General features: G+C 50.4%; 1 protein-coding gene across 5 annotated transcripts in view; it reads left to right on the top strand.

The window, feature by feature from the left end:
• Positions 1-217: 217 nt before the first annotated feature.
• Prox1 (prospero homeobox 1) overlaps positions 218-9,117 on the top strand; it is a 54,880-nt gene continuing 45,980 nt past the window's right edge. For 3 of the 5 annotated variants that reach the window (XM_013519987.1, XM_005374723.2, XM_005374720.2), the window contains exon 1: positions 4,102-4,832. The gene's annotated coding sequence lies outside the window, so the exon portion shown is untranslated. Of the gene's footprint in view, positions 345-4,101; positions 4,833-5,527; positions 5,616-9,117 lie in introns of those variants that run through there. The other 2 variants (XM_005374722.2, XM_005374721.2) reach the window with 2 other exon arrangements.

Below are 9,117 nucleotides of genomic sequence, written 5' to 3'. Positions count from 1 at the left end.
CTAAAAATCCTGCCCCAGCTCGGAAGGGCAGCGGTGCCCCGAGGCTGTGCGGTAACTTTGCCCACTGCGCCCCCGCGCGCAGAGGCGTCCGCTCGCACCCACCGCCACCCACGCCCTCTCGGCTGCGCCCAGCCCGTCTTTGTACGGGCTGATCAGAGCCAATAGTGATGGTGGTGGAGGTGGAGAGGGTGTAAACTGTGTACATTCCACTCTCTGGCACCCCCAGGTGCGGAGGGAGCGCACCCCGCTTTACCCCAACGGATCCCCTCTGCTTCTCTTTGACCTTGGGTCTCCAGCTTCTTCACGATTGTGGATTGAAGACGATAAACCACAACCAGATGGAGGTATATTTTACACAGAAAACTCGGCCTCTCCAAATCTTAGCCCTCAAAGCGCCGGGTGGGGTTAGAGAAAAGCAAGTTATTTGTGGGGGAGCAGGAGTACCCCTCGTAAGGCGCGCGCGCGGCCCGGAGGGCTCCTCTCCGGCCCCGCGCGGCCAGGCGGAGTGGCTGGATTATGTAAGTAACAGCCTCCATGTGCTAACCACCATCTGTTAATATCTTGATATTGGAAAGTTCGGTGCCTGAGGCAAAGCCAGGGCGGGCGGGAAAGATCCCAGCCTACTCCTTACTCCTCCAGGGCAGAAACGCAACTCCCTTGATTATTTTCGCCCACTTCCATAAAATCCAGTGGTAATGGGACCTTCAATCACAGACACCCTCTCTCTCACCCACCGCGGGTGTGTGTTTGCAGGGGAGGAGTGATTTTCTTGGCGGTCACCTTGTCAAGAGTCTCTCCTTCCTATGAATTTATACTTTTCTGACTCTTCTGTGCTCCTGTAGGTAAAGTGGGGGATACTTATTTGGGGGCAGGGGCTTTATTATTTTTTTTAAAAAAATTTTCCCTGCTAGGACCCCTTTCTCAAATTCTTCTAAGAGTGATATTTCGACTTCTTTGGATGGATCGCTTCTGTTTACTTTGAAAGCTGTTGGTTAAACAAACCTCACTGAAGGCTCTGAGCAGTGGGGTTCCCCAGAGAATGCGCCACAGCTGCTCTTGCTACTGATCTAGTGGCATTTCACCCCCACCCCATTCAGAACAGATCCAGGTTGAGTTCGGCGTCACACTGCGCAGCGCACCGGGTGGGGGTGACGGAGAGAGAGAGGCCAGCAGTCACTCAGCCACCAGCGACCTGCAGCAGGCCGGTCTGCACCCCAGGGTGGGTTTCTTTCTCTTTTCCCGTTCAGCTTGGTGGCAAGGGTGAGTGGGTGACCGGGCAGGTTCCCGGCCATCCTTCTTCCAAGCCCACACCCTCGGTAGCCCCTGTAGGAATCTAGATGAAATTCCCAGACTTGGTTTCAGGCTCCGAGGATGGTTGCTCGGAAGGTTTTAAATTACCCATAGGCACCGTCTTCCCTCCCACCCCCCACTCCCCACTTAATATCTTTAAGAAAGAGCAGGTCGGAGGAAATGTCAAGGCTGAGTGTGTTTAGTCCAAAACCGGACAGGGGTGATAACTGCAGGAACGGACTAAGAACCCACAGATCACCTCTCAGATAAATAAACGCAGTCTGCACGGAAAGGGTTGGTTAGAAGATCGGTCACAAGTTGTGTTAACTTTTAAATTACTGAGATTGTGCTGGCCACGGGGCAGGCAGAGGAAGGGGCTGCGCTGCGCTGACCCTAAGCTTGGCCGCTGGCTTCGCAGATGGAGCTAATATCTCGGCGACTTCTCGTCTCCGGGCTGACGGTTCGCTTCTTCCCTATCAGAAAAGAGTCGCCCGAGATAGGAGCTTGGGCCTCACGCCTTGCTCCAGGGCCACTTAACCCAGGACAGCCAGGCAGTCCTGGCCAGAGAGGTTGCCTGGAGCCTGGCCTGCGCGTCGCCGGGCCAAGAGGGGAAGGGACGGGCTCGGCGGTGGCAGCCCGCGGAGCTGGGCTGGAGACCGAGCTCGCTCGCCCGCCCGCCCGCCCGCTTGCCCGGCGACGCGCGCTCCTATTTCAACCCGCGGTTCCTGCGCCCTAAGGCGGGCTGCGAACCGCTCCTGCGGAGCGTGGAGAGCCGGGAGTCGCCGCCGCCCGGGCTGGGGGCAGGGGAGTTTCCTTGTTTGCCCGGAGGGTTGTTACCCCTACTTGACTCGGGCCTGAGTGAGAGAGGACCGACTCGGGGCGCGTAGGGAAGGTGTGTGCTGAACGTACAGAGGAGCGCTAGGTACAACCGACACAAACTTGCGCGCTGAAGTTGAAGCCGTTTCTTTCCAGGGTCTTAATCTTTTCTCTCTCTCTCTCCCTTTGACTTCTATCTTATCCCTTCTCCCTCTTTTCCTTCCCTGGCCTCTCGCTTCAATGGCAAGCTGAACAGATGGTTTTAGGGGTGGAGGGGATACGTCCCCAACTCCTACCAGTTGTATTTGTGGAGAGATGCTAACCTATATATTAACTTACACATTCGTAAAGTAAAATAATAGGACGGGGGAAAGGTGCTTTGGATCCATTGTTAGAGCCCCAAGTCGCCACTTAACACACCCGCTTATCTCGAAGGGACCCACCCAACAGAAGCATGATTCCTGACGGTATCTGTGTTGATAGTCACTTCGGTTCCCAGCCTGAACTGTCACACCCCCATTAGAACACTGCATACAGAAGCCGGTCGCTGGAGGTGTGAGCCCTGAGTGTGGGCGCCTCCACTTTCCATGATGGAGGGAGGCGAGTGTCTGAGGGTGGCGAAGGGGGCGAATGGAAGGCTGGTGACGCTCCTGTGAGTCTGTTTCTTACTGCTGACACCAACCTGTTTGACCTTATTACTCCTCCTCCTCCTCTTCTTAATGCTTGAATTTCATGCCAAAAGTTTCCTACAGAGTATAGACTAGGGCGTACTAATGTTGCTATTCTAATTCAAAGAGGAGACTTAATATCCCCTTAACAGTGTGGTGAAGCTGAAGCCGAAATTGTAAATGTCCTGTGAAGGACTGGTGTCCCCCTGTGTCGCAGACGAGGATGGTAGTGGTCGGCCAGTCCAGTGTACCAGCAAGGCACCTCATAAATACTTCGGTCACAACTCATGATTCAGCCTTTGATCTGATTAAATTTGAGGGACACAGGAAAACTAGTTGTCCCCATCCAACCTAAAAGACGTCCATCTAATGGGGTAGGTATGAATGTTTCTGCTTCCCAGCTCATGCAAGCCCTAGCTTTTATAGGATCTTTAAATCATAAACACGGCTGCTTTATTAAAAGCCATTTACTGTCCCCAGTGAAAGAGACCTTCTAGCTGAGGCTGGAGGCTCTGTCTTCAGTGTCTGTTACTTTGTAAAGCCCAAAGCCGCATTAGGTAAAGAACCCGTGCTGGTTATTTTTCACTTCAGACAGGTCAAGCCAAAATGCACTTTCTTCAGTTGAAGTCCGAGATTTTAGCATTTGACATTTCTTGCCTCATAAACTTTAAACTTTGTTACTCTGGGGTCAAAATCGTGTAAATCCTGATGGACTGCTTTATTTAGTCGGTGTGGGGACACTGAGATGGAAGGGGGTCATTGAGAGATAATGTTTAGAACATATATTTTTAAATAGCTGCCGTAGCTGTAATCCAAATAACATTGTTAGACGTAACCCAGAGTAAATAGTCTTGCTCTTAATAATCTTGACGGTGATTGACTGGGACTCAGCCAATGTTGATCTTTTAATATCAGATGCAGCGAACTCAGCGTGAAACCTCTGGCACCTATCATTTTAATCCCAAACCTACCTGAATTTCATCGTCCACCTGCTCTTTAAAAGGACGAGTGACATGTATTGTGGATCCTAACCAGGACCGCTTTAAAATGGGATGATCTGTGGATCCCCCACTCCCTCCTTCTGTACCACCGCCACCCCTAAAAGCTCCACTTTGTCTCCAGTAGACTTTTCCGTGCCTTCCTGCACCCAAGTCCTAGGAGCGCTCGCTCGGCCACTCGGCAAACTCGATCAGCTGTATCTGGGAAATGGAAAACACACACACACACACACACACACACAGACACACAGACACACAGACACACAGACACACACGCACACACACGCGCGCGCGCGCACACACACACACACAGAAGGAGACGACGAAGACCTGCGTCCTGCGAGAGCGGTGCGCAGCGCCCGCAGATGGCTCGCCGTGGCCGGGCCGGCGTCGCTGCGTCCAGAGCAGCGCGGGGCGGGGTGGGTGGTGGCCGGGGAGGGGGAGCGCGGGGCCCCTCTCCCCTCCTCTCCTCCCAGCCCCGCACCCCCCACACCCATCCCTTTTATATATTTTTTTCCTCCCAAGTTCTCTTGCCTCGCTATCCCCCCTTGAATCCGAAGGCGCCTCGCGATTGGGTGCTGGGGCCGGGTACGTCAGTCAGACTGTGACGTGCAGTCTTCCTGTTTCCTTCAGCTGTGTCTTAAAGTAAATCTTGTCGTGGAGCGGAGCCCTCAGCCGAGGGAGCGCTCTGAAACCCTACACCATTGCAGCGGGCAGAGCAGAGCGGCGCAGAGGAGCCGGGGCCGGTCCGTCCGCGCCCCGCGCCCCCGCTCCGCGCGCCCCTCGCCGCTCCTCTCCTCCTCCGCTCTCCTCTCCTTTCCCCCTCCGCTCCCCTCCTCTCGGCTCTGCGCTCCGCTCTCCCTCCCGCCCTCCTCTCTCGCTCGCCCTCGCACCGACTCACCGTCCCCGGTCCGACCATCACATCCATCACCCGCAAACCATCACCGTGCGTGCGCGCGCGCGCGCATTTTCCGCTCTCTGCCGGCAAAAAAGAGAGAAGCGGAGAGAGGGAGAGAGCGAGGGCGAGAGAGAGGCTCGGTCCCACCGCTCTCCGCACCGCGTAAGTATCTTCTCCCCCTCGTGAGTCCCCTCCCCTTTCCAGATCCACTTGCGCCGGCTTGTTCTTGAATGAGGAGAGAAAAGAGCCTCCCAGGACTTATACCCGTGCGCACATTTTTTTTTCCAGGAGAAAGTGGTGTTATTTAAATGAATCCTAATAAAATAGCCTCTAAACAGTTTCTAAGCAGGAGCCACAGTGGGACCCGGCGCTCCGCTGCCCGCGATCCCGAGAGTAAGTGATCCGCTTGGCTTTTATTTCTTTCTCTTTCCTGCTGCTGGCTGGGGGTGGTGTGTTGGCGACGGGGGAGGCTGGTGTCGCTGGACTTGTCGCTGATCTTGTCACCTTTTGTGTCTTGTTTCTGGGGTGCGAGGAGGCGTCTGCTTCCTTCCCTTCTTTCTCTTGCCTTCTCTTCTCCGGAGAGGGGACCGCTAAGGGGACCAGGTCGCTTTTTGTTCGCCTGGATCTCTGCTCTCCACCAAGCCTCCTCTTTCCCATCTCCCCGGGCGAAAACTCCGGGGCTCCTCCCCACGTCCTCTCCCTTTGTCTTGTTTATTATAGCCGCCTTTCTTCCCGGCTCTTCCAATTTGCTTGTCATTTGCATACCTTCCACTTCTCCTTTTTAACCCGGGCAGAGGCCCGGGAACTGGGCAGAGGGCGCACGGGGGAGGGGGCGCTCTATGACTTTCCTCTCCCGACGCAATCCGAGCTTCAGTGTTGAAATTGGGACTGAAGCGGGGCAGTGATGGGTCCCAGGAAAGGAGCGCCAGGGTCGTGCGGAGTCGGGTAAGGCCACACCGCGAGTCCCAGGGGTCGCGAGGTTGGGGGAACCCAGGCCCGCGCGCCGCGGAAGACCAGGGTCGCGGTCCTGGAGGGGAAGACCAGTTCGTGTTCTTGGGGTGCGGGACGAAGGACCCCGCAGCCGTCGCCCGCGCTCTGTGCTGTGGCGCGGCTTCGGGCAGGTCCTGTCCGGGTGGTACCTATTGCTTCGCCCCAGTTTGGAGGATGGGGGAGGGAGGAGAGCGGAGGTGAGAGGAACTGTGGCTGGAAGCGCCGTGAGCTGGGCGGGAAGGAGGAAGAGCTACTATCTTGCCCGAGCAGACGGGGGAGGGGGCGGTAGACATCACCCAAAGTCCAGTTTAGCAAGTTGTTGGTTCTTCTGGCGAGCGGGCCGGTAGTCCTCCCGCGCTCGCAGCGTCGGTGGAGACAGGGATGGGGGTGGGTAGCAGGGAACAGCGCCCAGACTGCAGGGCCCCGGCTTCTTTCCAGCTTCTTCCGAAGTTGAGACTCCTCCGGGCCGACCCGGAGCAGGAACTGGAGGAGGGGGTGGGCAAGGCTGGACGAGTCTTCCCTAGCCCAGGAGGCAGGCTGGAGAGAGAAACTGCTGTTCTTGGCAACCCCGCGCCTTAGCCCGCCTGGGGGAAGGCTGGGAACTCACCTGCTTGTTTTTGTTTTTCCGAGAAGGTCTGTGTTGTCTCCTTAAGCTTATGAAAACAGAGCAAGCCCGGAGTGGCCTCCTCTCAAAGTCAAGGCTAGAAGAGTCTGTTCTCTTCCCCCATGCCTTCTCTTACAATAATAATAATAATAATAATAACAATAGTAATAATAATTTCCTTTCCTAAATTGGCTAGGCAGACGTCTATTAGCAGAGTGCGCATGGGCAGGGCCTGACAGGTGTGTTGTGTCAAGAAAGACAGGTGTAAATTTCCTCTGTGTCTGCGTGTGTCTGCACAGTTCCAGACCGCAAGGCTTGCTGGAGGGCTGTAGAGGTTTATGAATTTATGGTTGTCCTGGCTAATAAAGATTCTCGGGGCTAATGGGAATTGGGCTGTTGTTGTGTTTTGAACCCGGCCATGCGAGGTCTTTGGGAGGGGATGGGGGGGCCGAGTTGGTATGTATTTGTTTATTTTTCTTAAGCATGTTGGCCGGCTGCTGCTAAGGCTGTGTCTCAGGCTTCTGTCTGCCAGGGAGCCAAAAGCACCCCCACGTCAGGCAGCAGGTGGAAGGAGATTGACTTTCCTTTTGGTTCCCTCCAGTTTATGCCTATCTCATAGGTTTGTGTTTGGCAGAGAGAGAGAGAGAGAGATCCTTTGTGTGTGTGTGTGTGTGTGTGTGTGTGTGTGTGTGTGTGTGTGTTGGACAGCTATGGTGGTGTGTAACTGCCAGAAATACCAAAGTCAGTTTGAAAGTGTTGCTGGTGTTAAAAGCTTATTTTTTAGCCTGCTTGCTCCTCCCTACCCAGAAAGAATAGGTATATGCATGAACTCTTTCAAGGTATATGTTAAATAATCTCCTCAAGTAGGAATGCACGCCTGTCATTGTCCCAGACATGTGCCAGATGTCCTAGATAAGACTTTGATGGAGGAAGAAAATCTTAAGCAAATGAGAGCTAACTGCGCTTTTCTATTTGATGCAACATTTGGGCAATCAGTCTGTGAAGAGTTTCTTGCACAAACTTCTGAGTATTTTCGAAATGAAATGGGCTGTGTGTGGGGAGGAAGAAAAAGCAGGAATATTGGGCTTAGCCTTTGCACGTATATATTTATAGAAGGGCAAAGCAGATGAAGTCAAGGACCGTGGCTCAATGTGTGAGTGGAAATGTTGGGGAACCAGTGTAAACACTATATCTGGATTCTTAAAACTTGACCTTTAAAAAATTTTTCAGTAACAGGCTCCTTCTTTAAATTGAGCTGCTTAGCGAATAGGTTAGATGATAAATGGTTTTTGTTGTTGGGGAGGTTATCATTGTTTCCAAGAAAATGAGATAGTAGGTGTCATTTATTCTTTCAACTTATGCATCAACCCCCCACCCCATATTTTCCTTGGATGCTTTTGAAGTTCTTTGGTGATTAAAATGTCATCTATGGCTATGTTCATTTACTTTGTTTTTAATAGAGGTTATCTATGCTTGGCACTTATTGATATTTTTATGTGTCCATTATGCAGAATTCTATTTAGTTGAATCACCACCTTGTGGGAAAAAAGTCATGCATACATAACATGCATCTTTGTTCTCACTTTACTGCCTTGCTAGCATGGCTCTGCCCTCAGCAGCATATGCAATCTTAAAACCTCAGCTAGCTTATTCTGTAAGTTGCCAGATTTTCTCTTTATCTGTTCAAAACTTAAAAAGGCCTTTTTTCACCAACTTCTTGGAGAATTTCAGGGATTGTCTTAAACTTGCACTATTAATATGAGGATTTTTACATTTTGAATTTTAAAAAGAAAGTATAAAATATTAGTGGAGTGATAATAAAAATGGATTATATATGATGTACTATTATAAAATTCTAATTAAATAATTTGAATAAACTGGAAGGGACATATAAGGAATATATAATTGTCAACTCTTACTGCCTAATGTATTTCCAACCTCAAAGGATACTTAGAATATTCCAGTTTTCTGCAAAAAAAAAAGGCTAAGTGTTTTTTAAGATGATTTCTTACACTTTTATTTACCCAATTTGATGAATTATTACAACTAAATAAGTAGAAATCAATATTTCAGGCATGTCTCAGACAATGTTACATATTCATTTTGCAGGTGAAAAATATGTGGAATTTTTAATAGGGTGGAAGAATCATAAATGAAATGGTTACAATTTAAGGACTCTGTCATAATAGGAAATTTAAATACCTGTCAATGTAATCTTAGTTATTTGAAGTATTCACTTATGCCAAGGAGGTTCTTCAGAATAAATCTTAAAGACTTCTTAACTTGGAAGTAAGCAGAAATATCTCTAAAGGAAAAGTTGCTAGTTAGGATAAATGAACTCTTCAACACAGCGAAGGGAGGACAGCTTAATGATTTGGAGGGTACCTACAGCAAGTCATCTGATTTTTCCCTCTTGAATTACTGATTTTACACATTGATTTACAGTACTCTTTATTCATAAAATACCACTTGAAATGTCATAACCAGGTGAACCCCAGTAGGTCTGAGGCCCATTTAAAGCTGACATTCTAAAAGAAGTAATATGTAAGCAAATTCTTCAAATAATTTTATCAACAAAAACAGATAAGCGAAATGATCCAAGCAGGAAACCAAGCCAACCTTACACTTTCGCTGTCTCATAAAAGATTTGCCTGAACTATCTGGATAATGACCATAATGAAACGCTTCTTTGTCCAGGATCTGGAGTCCAGATAGATGCAGTAAAAGTTACATCTCCTCCCAAATAACTTCTTTATTAAAGTGCAGCTCCGAACCACTTTCTGTTCATATTGCAATGTTCCTTTGAAATTCTTTACTGAAAATGCTTTTCTGCTAACATGAAGTTACCAATAT

The sequence above is a fragment of the Chinchilla lanigera genome, unplaced genomic scaffold (assembly GCF_000276665.1).
Source record: "Chinchilla lanigera isolate Chin_1 unplaced genomic scaffold, ChiLan1.0 scaffold00005, whole genome shotgun sequence".
NCBI classification, from domain to species: domain Eukaryota; kingdom Metazoa; phylum Chordata; class Mammalia; order Rodentia; family Chinchillidae; genus Chinchilla; species Chinchilla lanigera.
This window is presented reverse-complemented; position numbering and strand designations above follow the sequence as displayed.